The sequence below is a fragment of the Cetorhinus maximus genome, chromosome 16 (genome assembly GCF_964194155.1).
Source record: "Cetorhinus maximus chromosome 16, sCetMax3.hap1.1, whole genome shotgun sequence".
In the NCBI taxonomy this organism is placed as follows: domain Eukaryota; kingdom Metazoa; phylum Chordata; class Chondrichthyes; order Lamniformes; family Cetorhinidae; genus Cetorhinus; species Cetorhinus maximus.
This window is the reverse complement of record NC_135894.1, coordinates 9720118-9738752: the sequence shown is the minus strand read 5'-3', so window position 1 is coordinate 9738752 and position 18635 is coordinate 9720118. Positions and strand designations below refer to the sequence as shown.

Genomic DNA, 18635 nt, shown 5'->3' with positions numbered 1-18635 from the left:
ACAACATTTTCAAGACCTCGTTTGCCTTCCATAAATTTTCTGCAGGCTTTTGCTTTGTGCTGCAGTACTAAATGTTACAATAATGCCGCATTGGGGTCAGCTCTAGGGACTTCATTTTTAAGAGAGAATGAGTAATTTGAATTATCTTACGTTAAATTGATTTTCAGGCAGCTAAACACATGCTACTGCTGCCCTTGTCCTTCTAGATGGTAGTAGTCGTGGGTTTGGAAGGTGTTGTCTAAGGAGCCTTGGTGATTTCCTGCAGTGCATCTTTTGATGGTACACACTGCTGCTACTGTGTGTCAGTGTTGGAGGGAATTAATGTTTGTGGATATGGCACCAATCAAGTGGGCTGCTTTGTACTAGATGGTGTTAAGCTTCTTGAGTGTTGTGGGAGCTGCACTCATCCAGGCAGGTGGGGAGTATTCCATCACACTCCTGACTTGTGCTTTGTAGATGGCAGCTTTGGGGAGTCAGGAGGTGAGTTATTCATCGCAGGATTCCTAGCCTCTGACCTTGCCTTGTAGTCACAGTGTTTATATGGCTAGTCCAGTTCAGTTTCTGGTCAATGGTAACCCCCAGGATGTTGATAGTGGGGGATTCAGCCTTGCTCATCCCCAGGATGCGGCAAATTGTTTCACAGTCAACTAAACTATTTTGAAGTGTTTAATATTACATTTTGGAAAGTTAAGAATCGAGGAAAATGATCAAAAGATTATAGCCTTGAAGTTCAAGTGCCTATTATATTTAGGCACTAAATGAGCACCTTAGCCTCAATAAGTCGGGCAGAAAGCGTGTGCTCATTACAAACTGGAAGTGCGACCCTGCCATATTGGTGTCGACAAAACAATACGGGCACAGGACCTGTGCCTGCACATATTTCTGGCCCATGGGTTAAATTGACAAATGCAATCATTTAAGCAACACAGGATATTGTTAGTGACCTTGGTCTGCAGTTAGTATGAAGTTCGTTTCATATTGGGATGCGGGTAGTGGTAGGCAGGGGGGATTTGGGGTGCGGTTAAATTGCATGTGAAAAGCTCCGAAGTCAACTGAGCGAATCAGAATTTGTGATCACAACAGAATGGTGCTAATTAACTGACTTCCAAGTTTTGGATCTTGAAGTTGTGCGATGGGTGTGATGCACAACCACATTACACAATCTCAACTATATTTAAAGGGAGTCTGCACAAATGGAAATTAGAGATGTTCAGGGTGGATGGTGGACATAAAGCAAAAGCATCAGCCATTACTGCTGGGTGCAGTCAGGAGCAGGAAAGACATACTTTCCTCAGCAATGGCAGGGAGAATCCTGCTGAGTATTGCAGAGATGGCTGAGGAGGTGAGCAGCAGGAGTATTATACACAGGTCATTAATGCAAGGTAGGAATCAGTTTTGTGATCTAAACAGGTCAGGAAAATAGAGTTTATTTGCTGATTCACCTGCAACCTGTGTTTTAAGCACTTCCATTCTTCCCTTTTTACTTTAGCTTGTCAAGCGTCCCCATCACATCAGTCCTCTCACCCAATCAACTTTCAGCAACGCATAGCCTTCACTTTCTATCTTCTTCATTATCTTCCCATTTATCTATCCACCATTAACACTCATCCCAATACTTATGCAATGTGATGCATCTATTTCATAATCACCCTCATTGAATGCACTGCATCCATTAGATGAATATCTCACCTTCACTCACTCACAGGTTTGTTTTCTCACCCATTGTAGAAGAGAACAAAAATCACAAAGGAAAGTTCAAGGACTGGAAGTGGACCAGTGATGCAGAGGAGGACATCCTGGAGGTAAGCTTCACTCTTTGAGTTGAAGACAGAGAGTCAGGGAGCTCACAGATAACTGAGGAGAGAATTACAAAGATCTCATGTTAAGGATTTAACCCAACCCATGAAGACTTTGAATCTTTGCCAAGAACAGGGATAGCAAAGTGAAAAACAACTTTGCACAAAACACTGAAAGCCTTGAGACTGCTTGCTGTGAACCAAAAGCCTTGAGACTGCTCTTGCAAGCTGCAAAACACCTGCGCACACACATACACACACACACACACTCTCACTCACTCACACACACACACGCACACACACACACACGCTCTCACTCACACACACACACACACTCTCTCACTCACACACTCACACACGCTCTCACTCACATGCATACACGCACACACACACACATACACATACACACACACACATACACATACACACTCTCACACACACACACTCACACATACACACTCTCACTCACACACACACATACACACACACACACACTCACACACACACATACACACAGATTAATCCTCAAAATTCTAATACAGAAGACTCTAAGAAAACCTGGTAACAAATTTCAATGGTTAGTTTATTCTTAAAGCAAAGATTTTGTTTAAATTTGGCCTTTAGGTAAGCATCGATGTCAGACCTTGAGATCATTGAACAGAGGTCTTACAAATAAAATCTCTTCATAACTCAGATAAGACAAAACTATGCTTTTTGATTGTTATTTGTTTGAATATCCTGCATTTATTCTTATGTTGTGTTGTTATTCTGCCTTTATTTCGAGGTGGATTTCATATCCTGTATTTATTCCTAGGTGGATTTGTTATTCTGCATTTATATTTTAGGTGAATTTGATTATTTTACTTTCTTTATGTTTTACTTTACACTTTATAATATTGCAGCCATTACTATAATGCAATTCTTACAATGAATTATTATTAAGTATTCATTATAAAAGTAGCAGGCTCATTCTTTATAACTGAGGACCCTAACTTCTCTGGAATTGTTCAATGGGTAATTTTATGTACTAACAGTGGTTAACTCAGAGGAGTTATTTCTGCCGCAATATACTTATTAAATATATTTTATCCTGAGATATCTTTGTTTAGCCTAAATTCTCCTGGGGGGAGGACACTTTATTTTAAGCAAATAGATGGGAACACCACAACTTGGAAGTTCCCCTCCAAGTCACTCACCACCCTGACTTGGAAATATATCGCCATTCCTTCACTGTCACTATGTCAAAATCCTGGAACTCCCTCCCTAACAGCACTGTGGGTGTACCTACACCACATGGACTGCAGCGGTTCAAGAAGGCAGCTCACCACCACGTTCTCAAGGGCAACTGGGGATGGGCAATAAATGCTGGCCCAGCCAGCGAAGCCCACATCCCATGAATGAATAATAAAAAAAGTCCAGGTCTGTAGCTAGTATAGCTGACTAAGCTCTTATAATAATTTAAAATCACTCCAAGTGAGGATTAAGACTAACAATAAGTTACTGAATGAATTTACCTTGTCAGGAAGATAAATATAGCAGAACTCTAATGCTCACACACATTTACTTCCTTTCATCAATGACTGAAAGATGAGAAGGCTGAATATGATGATTGTCAAGGTTGTGACTTTGTCACAACTAAATGGTATCACTTTCTTTAAAGAGCCCTCACACATAAAACAAGTGACAAAGGACATGCACGAGTGCAATTCCTCAAAGCACCTCACTCCTTCTGAGGACGCACCTTCACATGACTTAAAGCCACACACCAGCACAGATACTCACAGTAAGATGGGTCCACTTAGACAGTTAATCGGGTTTTCATCTGATAATTCATACCTCACAAGCGAGCACAAACAGATACTGGTGACAGGGACAGCTGGGGAGAGCCTGCATTGAGCGCCCATGCAGACTTTCGATGCCAACTTGGCTGTCGCCTTAAACAAGATGGCAGACTGTGGCCTTACAATGTCTGCGCCACTTAAAGCACATCTACTTCTCAGCCATTGGCCCTCCCACTCAATGCTGCCTCGAATCCCAATAGTCAAGTCTGTCTCTGCACAGGTCTAGGTGGAGCAGTCTTTGGCAGGGCATACAGAGGCTCCAAAACCCAGGGGACATTGGTGAAAACCATCTCAGCAGATAGGTCATAGATCAGAGCAGCCTGCCTCTGCCATAGCTGAAACCACACAGCATGTACCGCATGGAGATCATAGGAAGCATAAGTTGAAGCGGTTGCAACTTACCGAGACCATGTATCTAGGTGCTTGACAAAATGTTATGTTAGCTTTCCTTTTTTAGTAAGGGTACATATAATTTACTGATTGGCCCACTTCCACATCTTGCCCATTATTGCACCCTGAGGGCCACCCAGCCTTTCCCTTGTGTGGCAGGGCCCATTGGGAGGATGTTCAATGTGCAGATGAGTGTTTGAAGGACTGTTCATTACAAAGGGAATAGGTGTGCTGGGGATGGTAGTGGACACAGTATTTCATTTCTAGGACACCCCAGCATCCTAGGCAGCAATGCCAGAGGCTAGTCTGATGATGGGTACCCCATCTTAACCCTCCTCTCCTCTTCCTCTTCCAGCTCCTCCTCATCCACAGGTGAGTGGATCATCCTCCGCCCTGTAATCCTCCCTGCTGTGCAATGTTGTGCAGGGTACACCACAACACTGGACACCCTAACCATTGTGTACTGAAGGACACTCTTAAACCTATCTGGGTACTTGAAGCCCATTCTCAACATTTCAATAACTTGTTTGATGGCACATCTCATGGTGATGTGACTCTCATTGTAGAACTCCGGTAACTCATTGTTGGTCCCTGAAACTGCACATTGATGGATAAATGTCCCTTGTGGTTTAAAAAACTCCTGGTTGCTGGGGAAGTGCTGAAATTGCCACGTGTGCAATCAATGGTAGCCTGCACCTGAGACAATCGGAGAGCCTGTCCCTCCTGGCTATTGTTATCATGTGAAATTTACACCATTGTCAGGTCTGACAAACAATCCACCCGTGACCTGTGTTACAATTACGCAGCTTCGAAGATTGTTATATTTTGGGAATGCAGATTTAAATATAGAGTAAATGAAGGGGTCTTGTGACTTGTTCTGGAGTCTGCCTGACAGTAAGCCTGGGTGGTTTGATTGTTGGAGGTCAAAAAAGGATTAGATCATTTTACTGAGAAGAAGATGCAAGGCGTTTATGCTTGTAGATATTGACAGCAGTCTCTGAGTTTGCAATGAGCAGATTCTGAATCTCCCAAAGTCCCAGAATAATATTGGGTTGTAAACAGCTATCTTGAAAACTGTCCATTTACTTCTTAGATGAAAAAGAGTTGGGATCAAAGATAGCTAATTAGCATTTCTACCTGGATGTAAAGTTAATGTGTTTCATGTTGCCATGGGAAAGAGGACGCAGGAAGCCATTTTTGAGATCAGGTTGCAGGATTCCCTATAAATCAATGACTATCAAAGGCAGACAGCAGAGGTTCTGTGTGGTTAGCAGGGAAAAAACAGTGCTTGACTTTGTGAGTCTCTTGTCAAAGAGATGCATCCTGTAGCCTCCTATAGATTCCAGGAGATTTGTTCTGGCCAGGGGAGTCATCAGAACAGGCTTTACTGCTGGTGATGGATTTAAGAAATTCTCTGAAAACTGAAGAAAGTGCCTGGAGGCAGTCACTCAAAGTTACTACTCAGTGAAGTGGGGAGCACATTGGAAGCTGGGAGTATCTGTGGACTGTTTGCTGTAAGGGCTGTAATTCTATTGAGAGTGCGATGTGTGATAAGTATAAGGGGAAATGTTCCTCTCTGTAGTTAAAGAATAAGTTGCTACAAAAAGAAAATAATGATTAGTCAATAATGCTTTTAATCATTAGTTACAGTAAAAGTTTTAATATGTGAAATCTTGCTGTGTCATTCTTTCAGCTAGTCGCTGGAAGTTCGAATCTATTTATAAAAGTTATCAGTTTCCATGAAGATTATAGCCTTATACATTTACATGCGGCTAATTGGGATGTCCTGGATATGTCTGCAGCAGTGCCTTTGAAGGATCCAGAGGTGAATAATTTGAGGGTGGTGGTCACTTTCACAGCTACTGGTACTGGCAATCCCCAGGTCTAGCAGAGAGCAGGCCTTCCATCAGGACACTGAAAATATCTGCCACAATCTAATATAACAATCCTAACCTATGGAAGCACTGCTCCTCTGAAAGGTCAAGGAAGCTGAACATCAAGCAACAGATTTTCAGATGTGTGTCGTGTCCCCTGTGCTTTTGCTTCTCTCCTATACACCTCCCTCAGTACACTTCCCTCCTTTACACCTCTCTCCTGCACACCTCCATCCTGTGCACCTCTCTCCTGTGCACCCCTCTCCTGTGCACCTCCTCCTCAGACAACTCCCTCCTGTACACCTCCCTCCTGTACACCTCCATTCAGTACACCTCTCTCCTGAACACCTCAGTCCTGTGCACCTCCATCCTGTACACCCCTCTCCTGTCCATCCCTCTCCTGTACATCTCCCTCCTGTACACCTTCCTATGCAGCTCCTTCCTGTACAAACCTCTCCTGTATAAACCCCTCCTGTACACCTCCCTTCAGTACACCTCCCTCCTGTACATCTCCCTCCTGAGCACTTCCCTCCTGTACACCCCTCTCCTGTACATCCCCCTCCTGAGCACATCCCTCCTGTACACTCCTCTTCTGTACACCTTGCTCCTGTACACCCACCTCCTATACACCTACTTTCTGTTTATGTCTCTCCTATGCTCAACTGGTGTCAGTACAGTGCATCATCACTGCCATGGATGGTAATGCTCTTCTTCCTGTGATGTGCCATCAAATACATCCAACCCCCCTCCCATCCTGAACATGTCAAGTTTACAGCTTCAATGGTTGAAAAAAGCTGTATCCACATGAGCACTTTCTGCCAGACATTTGCTTTACTGCTTCATTTTGTGCTGAACCTATAGCAAATCCCCTGCCTTGTTTTCTTCTCTTATCCTGTATTTGTTTCTGCTTTAAATACCCTCCTCCCTTCGGAGATGCCATCATCTCTGCAGCTGTTGTCTGTAGTAAAGCATTCTGTGCTCTCATAGCAAAAACAGAAACAGAAATACCTGGAAAAACTCAGCAGGTCTGGCAGCATCGGCGGAGAAGAGCACAGTTGACGTTTCAAGTCCTCATGACCCTTCAACAGAACACTTTTTGCTTTTATCTCTGTGCTCTCACAGCCTCTGTGGAGAAAAATTAAGCCTAACCTCTCCTCTCTTTAAAATTTTAATCAATGATTACCTAACACCACTGACTCACTAGCCAATGGAAATAGTCTTACCAATGCACCAAATCCAAACCATTCATAATCTAAAAAAAACTTGTCCTACATCCATTAGCCTTTTCTGCTCCAGGATCTGTAATTTCTCATCATGGGTAGAGTTTCTAATCCTTGATTTTTGGGGGGCGGACAGGAAAGTGTAACTCCAATTTTCAGTGTGCGAATTGTTTACAGAATTTTTGGGCATGCTCGAATTTTTTACACCATAGTCATCTATACTCCATGAGTATAGGTTGGTCACATCACCATCGTATCACCACCTTAGAAGCGTGCAAGACTACAAAAGGAAAATGAAGAAGATATCCACCTGTGTCAGTGTCATGATGAGACGCTGATCCTCATGCATGAAAATGCATTGATTTTTGACATTTAAATTGCCAGTTTTGATTCAAGGTAAATCCTGTCACAAGTGAGTAGGTGGGAACTGGGAAGATGTGTGTCAAATAAAAACAGGTGTTGCGTTATTGTAATGACTTGACATACCAGACAAGTTTCTACTTGAAACAGATAACTTTATTACAGAGAGATTTTCAGAAGCTACATGCTTGAACCTGGTCCTCGACCAGAAAGCCACCGCCCGCATCCCCCCCATGTCCCACCAGGTTACCCGCACTTAGGGCTCATTCATCAGAGTCTACAAGAACAATCACGTGACCCCTAACTGGCAGCAGGAAAAGGCTATACCTTCAATTTCCTCCCCCTTCGTTTTTCTTTTACATTTCCTAATTATAAAGGACATTTTTAATCCACAACATACACATATATATAACTCAGATGATTAAAGATTAAGGGCAGAATTTCCTGGTCGGCGAGGGGGGCGGGACCAGCACACCAACAGGTAAAATGACGGAGGGTGATGTCAGACGGGCATCCCTACGTCACCCCGCGTCATTTAGACTTTCAGCTCGGCGGATGCACAGCCGATTTGGCTGCTCGCCCGCCAAACTGTCAAAGGCTTATTAAGGCCTGTTAATTACCTAACTGAGGTCATTGTCAGGGCTGCCTGTCCAACCAGGCGGGTTCCGAAAACACATGAAACCTCATCCACGGGCGGGATGAGGTTTCATGAGGGTTTTAAAAATGTTTATTAAGTTTTAACATTCAAGTAATTGACGTGTCCCAGCTCACATGACAGTGTCACATTGAGGGGACGTGTCAATAATGTTTTTTTCTCCGTTCAGCACAGTTTTTAAAGTTGAAGCAATCTCTCTGAGCCAGCACTTTGCCTCAGGGAGATCTGTGGGCTCTTTCGCGCATACATAAAAGAGCGTACAGACCTGCTCAGGGAATCCCATCCGCCCCCCACCCGCTCCCACACGAAACCCCCCGCCGATGGGGGAAAAATGCTGCCCTATGTCTCTGAGGTGGTTTCCCTATTTGGATAGAGCAGCACAGCTCTACCACTTGAGATTCTCCCACTTGAGATTCTCCCACTGGATCGACACCTTCAGGAACTGTAGCGTCAGGTACATCAGTAGAAAGGTTCAAGGTTCAGCAACTCTACAGAGACATCAGTCATGTCTATTCTAGGTCAACCTGTCACCTACGTGATTAATGGTTCAATGTCAATCACAGGCAGAATAGCTGGGCGTTGGAATGGCTCTCCACCCCTCAGATGTTTTCGAACAATTCGGTCTTCCACTTCCACCTGGAATGACAGGGGACCAGTTTCTGAAAGAATTGTACCAGGAACCCAACAAAGTCCACTTCCAAAATTCCACATGAAAACTGTATCTCCTACTATAAATCTTCGAGCTTTGCTGTGAATATCATGATTCAATTTTTGACCACTCTGATTCATCTCTACATTCCCCTCTAAGTTTGGAAACACCAGACTTAACCTTGTACATAGGCGGCGTTTCATCAACAATTCGGACAGCGTTGAACCTGCAGTTGAATGAGGCGTCGTACGATGATTCAGAAGAAAGCGGGAGAGGTCGAGTTTTTAGAGCACCTTCTGATAATCTCTTCATTCCTGATTTGAAAGTTTGCACAGCTCTTTCAGCTAACCCATTTGATGAGGGAAGATATGGTGCTGTTTCAATATGTTTGATTCCATTTAAACTCATGAACCTCTGAAATTCTGTACCAGTAAAGGCTGTACAGTTATCAAAATGATGACTTCTGGTAAACCATGTATCCTAAAACATTGACGCAGCTTTTCGATAGTTGCACTCGATGTCGGTGATCTAAGTTCATATATATCCATCCACTTAGAATGTGCATCTACGAGCAATAAAAACATGGTACCTAAGAACTGCCCTACATAATCAATATGTAGTCTAACCCAGGGTTGACGAGGCCACCACGGATGCCGTGGAGCTGAAACAGGTAACTTCAGCTGTTTCTGATACTGAAGACAGTGCTTGACCACGCTTTCAATGTCACTGTCAATGCCTGGCCACCAGACATAGCTTCCTGAAAGCATTTTCACCTTCAATATGCCTGGATGTGCACTGTGAAGCTCTGTCAAGAGTGGTTCTCTTCCTTGCAAAGGGATAACAAATCTTGATCCCCACAAGAAGTTATCAACTTGACAACTTAGCTCCATTTTTCAGCATGGAATTGTCTCACCTCTTCAGACACTGATGAAATCCACCACCCCTGCAATACAAGGTCTCAGACTTCCGACAAAATTGGGTCTCTGTTTGTCCAATTCCTTATTTGCTTCTCACGCACAGGCGAAGAGTCCAGGAAATTCAGTACAAGCACAACTTCTAGTGGCACTGGAGCATATACAATGCTATGGGGTAGACGACTAAGCGCATCCGCATTTGCAATATGCAAGCCAGGGCAGCGTATAAAGACATACTCATACGCAGATAATATCAAAGCCCAACATTGTATTCTTGCTGAGGCTATTGGCAGAATGGCTTTATCCTCACTGAATAAACCCATTAACGGTTTATGGTCCGACACAATGGTGAAATGTCGCCCATGCAGATACTGATGGAATTTCTTCACTCCAAATATCACTGGTAAACCTTCCTTTTCTAGTTGGGAATAACACTTCTTGGCTGCAAAGAGGGTTCTGGAGACATAGCCAATTGGCCTTTTGGAATCATCTTCCATCTTGTGTGATAACACAGCTCCCACACCGTAAGGAGACACCTTACAGGTTAATGTTAATTCTTTTGATGGGTCATAATGTAACAGGGGACATGATGAACGTTATAGCTTCTTAACTTTGACAAAGGCTTCTTCTTGTTACGAATTCCAAGACCAACGATGATTCTTTTCTAACAAGTGTAATGGTACGAACACTGTTGACATTTTTGGCAAGAAGTGTCTATAATAATTGATCATGCCCAAAAAAGACTTCAGTGCAGTTAAACTGGGCGGAGAGGGCGCCTGTTTGATTGCCCTAACTTTCTCTTCTACTGAATGCAAAGCCATGGCACCCCTCCTGGCAAACCACCCCCCTCCCCCACCCCTACTCCCCCCCACCCCCACCGCCGCCGCGATTACCCACACTCCACACTTAGGGCTCATTCGTCAGAGACTACAAGAACAATCACTTGACCCCAATAGGCAGTTGGAAAAGGCTATACCTTCAACCACTACAATTATGTGATAGTGAAATCATGTTGGGACCTTATGGACATTCAATTGATTTACATTGTAATCAAAACACACAGATTTTCTTCATATTTTTACTTTATATCGATTACTGTTTTCTAATGTATTCAGAAAAATGTCAGATTGTAATAAGAAAATGTCTAAAACTAAAATAAGACCTTTCCACGTTGGACACACTTGCTCTGGCTGACCTTTATTGGAGTAATTTACATTCCAGCCTGATCTCCTACTGCCTGCTTTTCTTTCCCCATCACTGTAGCTTAGACATCAGAAAGACCGTCAGACCTTTCAAGCAGGCTTATTTAATTTAAAATCTTTCAATGTGAAGTGCTGTGGTAAGATATCCAACTCCAACACCTAAACACCCGCCATGAACCGTAAGTGCAAGAGTTTGGGAAAAAATACAAAATGAAGGGAGAACCACTAAAGAGGCACTATTACAACATGCAGGGAGATGGACAGCCCATTCATTAGCATAAGAATTTGCTATACATATTCCATATTCATTTCTTTTCTGGAGTTAGTTGTAAGCCTACATTAGTTATCCAGAGCATTTTGATCATAGTTAATGTCATAATAATAGAATGTTCTATTAGATGCAATAGTCCCTTGATTTTGAAGGTTTATAAATCTGTGTAAGGGAAGTTTCCCATCATACACAAGGGAGTCAAGTTTTTGTTTATTTGTTTGTGGGATGTGGGCATTGCTGGCTGGGTCAGCAATTATTTATTTTTTTCCCTAAAGGGCATTAGTGAACCTGGGTTTTTACAACAATCAACAATGGTTTTGTTGTCATCATTAGGCTTTTAATTCCAGGTTTTTGTTGAATTCAAATTTCACCATCTGCCATGGTGGGATTTTAACCCAGGTCTCCAGAGCATTACCCTAGGTCTCTAGATTACCAGTCTAGTGACAATACCACCGCGCCACTGCCTCCCCTAAAGTTTCATGGTGCCATGAACCTCTGATGACAAAATGCACCTGCCAACATGTTAGTTAGGACATTCCTTGGGCATCTGTGGCAGCTGCCTGGAACGAGTACTGATTATGAGATGTAAATAGGGGACCTGCATTTGTATTAGGACCATTTTGGGAAATTTGTGCCTGGCAACAATTGAGTCGATCTTTCCTAAGCCTCACCCAACAAAGCATGACTCAGTAAGTAGGCTGCAGCAACGGTGTTTAAAAGGATCCCCAGCTCTTTTTAGGTAAGTCACTGAATTGTCAATCAAGGTTGCTGGGGATTTTTGGTGCCATTTTTTGACTAAGATTGGGAAGCTTTTAATACAACAGAGTTGTTGGATAGCTAAGTTTTAGCTGAAACTGCCCTGGTTGCATTGATACTGGGTAAAATGGAGATGATGTTGGGCTACCCATTGAACTGGGTGTATCAGGCAGCAAGCATGGCAACACAGACCTGCTGGAGGACTGAATGGTTGCTAATGTAACAGCTCCTTTCAAGAAAGTAAAAGGGAATGATCCAATTAACTATGGGCCAGGCAGCCCATTAATGCAAAATATAATTCATACTCACTTGGAAAAACATGGATTAATGAATGAAAACCAATATGGATTTGTAAAACGCAAGTCACGTCTGATAAACTTAATAGAGTTCTTTGAGGAAATAGTGGAATGTATTATTAAAGTGAATGTAGCTATATAAATACAGATGTAATTTTTTGTAAAGTGCTTGATCAGGTGTTGCATAGAAAGTTGGTTATCATAGAATCATAGAAACTTATAGCATAGCGCTGGCTCTCCAAAAAATGTGTCACTCTTTGTCCCTAATGCCCACTTTTTGTCCATAACTCTGTAAGTTTCTTACTCTCAAGTATCTTTGCAACCCGCTTTTAAAATTACTACTAGAATGAACTTTCACTGCCTTTTCATGTTGGCTGTTCCCAATGCTGACAACTCTCTGAGTTAAAAAAATTCTCCTTATTCCCCTTCTAAATCCTTTGCCAATGATTTTGAATCTGTGATCTCTACTGTTGACCCACTCACCAGAGGGAATGATTTTTTTCTTTATGTACTCTATTAAACCTTCTCATCATCTTGAAAAGCTCTATTAGGTCGCCTCTTAACGTTCCCTGTTCCAACTCTCCTCGTAAATGAAATCCCCCGTCCTTGATAACTCTCCTCTGGAGCCTTTCTAAACCCTTTACACCTTTCCCGAAGTCTACCCACAATTGCCCAAAATATTCCAGTTGAGGCCTAAAGTTCAAACACAATCTCTTCCCTTTTATACTCTATTCCTTTATTTATGAACCCAAGTAACCAATACCCTTATCAACTTGCCACGTCACCTTTGAGGATTGTGATTGACAAAAGAAGATGCACAATATTAAATAAAATGTGGGAGCATGGATAAGAAGTCAGTTATGGCCCAAGATTAAGAATGTTTATTGCACTAGAGGGATGAAGACATTGATATCCCTGTGGGGTCAATTTTAGGAATATTGTTCCTCTCAGTGTCCATTAATAATCTGGATTTGGTAAAGGAGGCACATTTATTAAAATTTGCAGATAACACAAAAATAGTGTGATTAACTAAAGGGAGGACTGTAAATTATTTTAATTGATTGAGGAGATTAAATTTAATGTGGAGAAACGTACGGTGATGGGTTTTGGAGGAAAATAAATATATGCGAAATAATGACACTTTAAATTGTTTGGAGGAGCAGGGAGACTTGGGGTTTAGGGTAAATAAACCCTTAAAAGGAGAAAAACCAAATTCATAAAGTTGTTTGCTTATGGTAAAGTGTTAAATCTAATAAGAGACATTCTGAGCATGCACAAAAGAAGCTATGTCACAGTGATGTCACTAACTGAGAGACAATGTCTGAGTCACACTTCAGAGGACAGCTTGAGCTATATGTTAGTGTTATTTGGACTGTAGTGGTTCAAGAAGGTGGCTCACCGCCACCTCTTCAATAGCAATTAGGAATGCACAATAAAATGCTGGCCATATGCCCACATCCCGTGAAAGCATTTGCAAAAAAACAAACCTTTGCAAATAGTTAGCCTGTAATTAAATGTCTTATGAACAAAGACCCCTGCATCCAGTGAGATCTCTTTCTAGAATAAAAGGCTGATGAATCCCGAAACAAACCCATCATAACAGAGCTCGTTAAAAAAAAGGATCCCGGGTTTTGTGAATAGGTGCCTTGAGTTCCAAAACAAAGACATAATTCTAAACCTACTCAAAACATTGATTAGGCCACAGTTAGAGTATTAGATTCAGTTTTGTGCACCTTAATTTATGAAAGATGTCACAGCCTTGGAAAGGATACAAGAGATTTTTACTAAGATGGTTCAAGAGATGAGAGGCTTTAATGATGAGAAAATATACGAAACTGGGACTATTTTCATGAAAAAAGGAATATCCAGAAGTGATCTGATGAAGGAGTAGACAGTAAAACTTGGAAATGACTGGTACTGGTCCAAACTGGTCTGTTTGGACCAGTGCCAATTATTTCCAAGTTTTACTGGTTTTCCCTCTGGGAAGGTGAATGGAAGAAAAACCGTTTCTACTAGGCAATGAATAAATAAGTGCATAGTATATATTTAAGATCATCATCAAAAGTACAAGTGAAGAGATTTTAAAAACAAACACATTGGGGCTTCTCCCCCCACTGCAACACTAGCAGCTTAGGCACTGAAGAGTCTCTGAGGTGGCCAAGATGGCGTCTTAAAGTGCTTTGCCTGGTTAGCATTTAGTGCAAGATACCATCTTGGTAAAATTTAAGCTCAGAGTTTAAGTGCATGTTAGGAATGGCCACTCCAAGGATGATTAAGCTTCTAATAACAAGATAAAATGGTTCTGAATGCTCATTAAAGAGGATGCATTCATTTTGCTGGTTATCCCTGTAATTAGTCAACAAGAAATCTAATAGGGAAATCAGAAGAACCTTCTTTACCCAGAATGTGTAGAGAATGTGGAACTTGCTATCACTGCGAGTTGAAGCAAATAATATAGATACATCTAAGAGGAAGCTAGACCAACATATGACAGAGAAGAGAATAGAGAGTTAAGATGATAGATCTATATGAGGAAAAATGGGAGAAGGCTCAAGTGGTGCATAAATACTGGCATGGACCATTTGGTCCAAATGACCTATTTCTGTGCTGTATACCCTATGTAATCTTATGTAATGCTAACATTTGAATAGGAGTATAGAAGTTGTTGGTGAGGAGTTCAAATGCTACTTAAAACCTTCACTGTTCACTTGTTATTGGAAATCGACCAAGTTTGAAGAAGAATTTTGTTACATATCAGGAGACATCCCAGGGCACTTTGTCAACATTTATTTCGCAAATTCTCTGAGGATTTCACTTGAAGAGGTTGAGTGTTGAACTACTCTACCTTATTGGAGATCATATAAGAATCATCAGGAGAAAAGGGGAGCTTGGCCAGTGGAATCTTACTAATGGTCCCCCTTAGTCTTCAGGGGGAATGGGAGGAGGAATTGGGGACTGGAAGAGCAGCAACAGTTGCCGCAGGAGTGTGGGACTTGATAAGATTCCATATAACCAATGAGATCAAGCAGCACCTGCAAAGAAACAACATCCATAGGGCAGTTAACCATGGGGTTTAATGTGTGTAGTTCAACCTTTGGATGTGCTCAAGCCGTTCAAGGATCATGTTCACATTGAATGGAGTAGGTAGTTGGTTGATGGAGAAAACACCCTCACAAAGTGTGCTTCCCCTTTTGATATTTTGTGCTGTTTCTTCATCAAATCGTAGAACGGTATTAATGCACAAACTGTCATCAGATCATTCAAAACGTATGGGATATCCAATTGAATGGGCTGAGAGGAAGACGATTTGTTGTAGAGGGATGCTGCTGCAATTGAAAGTGTCAAATATGATCCAGAGTGGAATCCTTATGATGATGTCATAGCCAAAGTGACTTGGATGAATACAGCGAGCTCTTTGTATTGCGTGCTGAAGGCGATGAGTTTGATGGTTTTTAAAAGAACATGATAGTAGAATTATGTCATTAAATAAAACATGACACATTGATTTAATTTGAATTACCAGTGTTACTTTATTTCACATTGTGAAATAAAAACCATTTATACCAACACATTTTACACTCAGCATATAGGTTGACCCCTGTTTTAGGAAGAATTTTTCTAAGGTTGGCTCTTATGCCATGATCTACAGTATGTATCTCGATTAAAAACAATGAAAACATGACATAACCAACAGTGCCATACATATACGAAACTATTCATCCTGGTGCTTTCCCTGGCTAGCCCATTAAGTTCTCTTGACTACCCTACCGGTTCTACAAAGTGCCACCTAAGCAGTAGCAGCACATCAGGTGACTGGCTGCTTAGACTCTGAAGAGGACAGTTCAGATGTGCTGCTGGGATGCCCTCAAGAGGCTGTGCATCCCCACCCCAACCCACCTTAAAATTCCCTCACTTCAAATAGTTATGGGAGTGACCGCAAGAATATCTAAGGCAAACCTAACTTGTGAAACAAATAAAGAACACATTTCAGCTGTGAATGGCTGCAGTAGCCTTTGCCTTTAAGGACACTAACCAAGCTGATCAGTTAAATCACTCTTTCCACACTATTGTTCTGATGCACATTAAGCAAGAACCAGTAAAACTTGGAAATGAAGGGTACCAGTAAAATTTGTCCAGTTTGGTCTTGAATAACTTAAAATGGAACTCTAGCATTACTGGTGCCAGTATTACTGATTTTTACAGGGATTTGAAAATTTTTAACTGGCTGTTCCTTCTGGATCCTCCTTAACTGCTTCCCTTTCTGCCTGTACTGGGTAATGTTAGTAATGTTCAGTAGGCAGTGACATTGGTGCACCTGAACTTTGAGGTGCAGTCAATGGAAGGGATGAATTTCCATGTGGTTTCTCCCAATTATTGGCTGTTGCTTCAGCAAAGGATCTGAGGAAACTCAGGAAAATTGGCATAAATGCTGTTTCTCCAGTATGTTCATGCATCTTCTGTTGAAGTTGAAATTAAATCTCAGAATTTCAACAAATAGAGAAAAAAATGCCTAGGGGAGGCTTCCCTGGACAAAAAAAACCATAGGTTAAAAAAAAACTCTGCTACTGTCTGTCCATTGGGGTATTTTGTTATAGTACTTTAAAGTGTGGCAGCAGAAAAGACTGTAGATACACTGATATAAATGGTTTAAGAATTAGTAACTCTTGTGGCGGTGATGCAGTCAGGGTCTTGCTGAGAAATGACTTCCCAGCCATTCTTTCTCGATGCTATAGTGGATGGAATCTGGCAGCCTCATTCAGTGAGGTACTATTAATGGCTTTGGACTGTACTGAATGCTGTCGGAAGCTCATGACACATCCATGAAGAGTTCAACAATCCAATTTTAACTCAAAGACAGATGGAGCCACAGGTAGCAGCCTTCCCTGTAGACTCGAACAGTTCAGTGAACTCATTCTCTTTTATCTACAAAAGGAAAATACTGCAAATGCTGGAAATCAAAAACAGAAAATGCTGGAGAAATGCGAGTGGCCTGGCAGCATATAAGGAGAGAGAAATAATGTTAATGTTTCAAGTCAATGACCTTAAGTCAGTTCTGTTAACTTAAACTTTATAATTTATACTTTCATGGGAAGGTCAGCACTTGTTGCCCATCCCTAATTGCCCTTGAATTGAGTGGCTTGCTCAGCCATTTCAGAGGGCAGTTAAGAATCAACCACATTAATGTGGGTTTGGAGTCACATGTAGACCAGGTAAGGATTGCAGATTTCCTTCCCTAAAGAACATTAGTGAACCAGATGGGTTTTTACAACAGAACTGAGTAATATTAGGCCTGTCGGAGAGAGGAGCAGTACTTCTTCAAGGTAGGCATTTCTTGAAGAGGAGTGGCAGTCAATTAAACACAGAGATAAAAACAAAAAAACTGCGGATGCTGGAAATCCAAAACAAAAACAGAATTACCTGGAAAAACTCAGCAGGTCTGGCAGCATCAGCGGAGAAGAAAAGAGTTGATGTTTCAAGTCCTCATGACCCTTCAACAGAACTGAGTAATATTAGGCCTGTCGGAGAGAGGAGCAGTACTTCTTCAAGGTAGGCATTCCTTGAAGAGGAGTGGCAGCCTGCTGAGTTTTTTCAGGTAATTATGTTTTTGTTTTGGATTTCCAGCATCCGCAGTTTTTTGTTTTTATCTCTGTGTTTAATTGACTGCTACTCCTCTTCAAGAAATGCCTACCTTGAAGAAGTACTGCTCCTCTCTCCGACAGGATATTTCACCCCTCTCCTAATATTACTCATTTCTGTTGAAGGGTCATGAGGACTCGAAACGTCAACTCTTTTCTTCTCCGCCGATGCTGCCAGACCTGCTGAGTTTTTCCAGGTAATTCTGTTTTTGTTATTGATAGTTTCATGGTTACCATTACTAAGACTAGCTTTCAATCCCAGATTTATTAACTGAATCCAGATTCCACCTGCAGTGGTAGGATTTGAACTCACATTCTCAGAGTATTAGCCTGGGCTTTAGGATCACTAGTCCAGTGACGTTACCACTATGTCACCACCACCCCCTATTCTGTGCCTCTCTCTAAGGATGCTGCCAGCTGTGCTATTGAGTATTCCCGGAATTTTCTGTTTTTATTGCATTCTTGATCTTGCCTACCTCAAGGATGTTCAAAGTCCATATTTTTGAAATCAGAATCACATATCAAAAATGTAGCCTCTTGCTGCACTTGTTCCAAGAAAAGTGTGTTCAGTTTTCTGATGGTTTCACTGTTGTGTCCCTCCTGACCACTGTGTAACTTAATTTTTAATTCCCGTGCTAATTTCAGTATCAGCACTGCTGAGACATGGACACCTTGATTTTATACACAATTGGTTCCCATTTACCCTCATGTCAGGAAGATAAAAAGGAGAATTATAGAAAATGTAAATCCATCTCTGTTCGCATCAATGGAAAGT

General features: G+C 41.7%; 1 long non-coding RNA gene across 1 annotated transcript in view; it reads left to right on the top strand.

Annotated features, from left to right (window-relative positions):
- Nucleotides 1-17726, top strand: part of LOC144691340 (uncharacterized) — a 378016-nt gene extending 360290 nt beyond the window's left edge. The window contains exon 2 of the long non-coding RNA XR_013579108.1: nucleotides 17524-17726. This is a non-coding gene — a long non-coding RNA (uncharacterized LOC144691340). The remainder of the gene's footprint in view (nucleotides 1-17523) is intronic.
- Nucleotides 17727-18635: the final 909 nt, after the last annotated feature.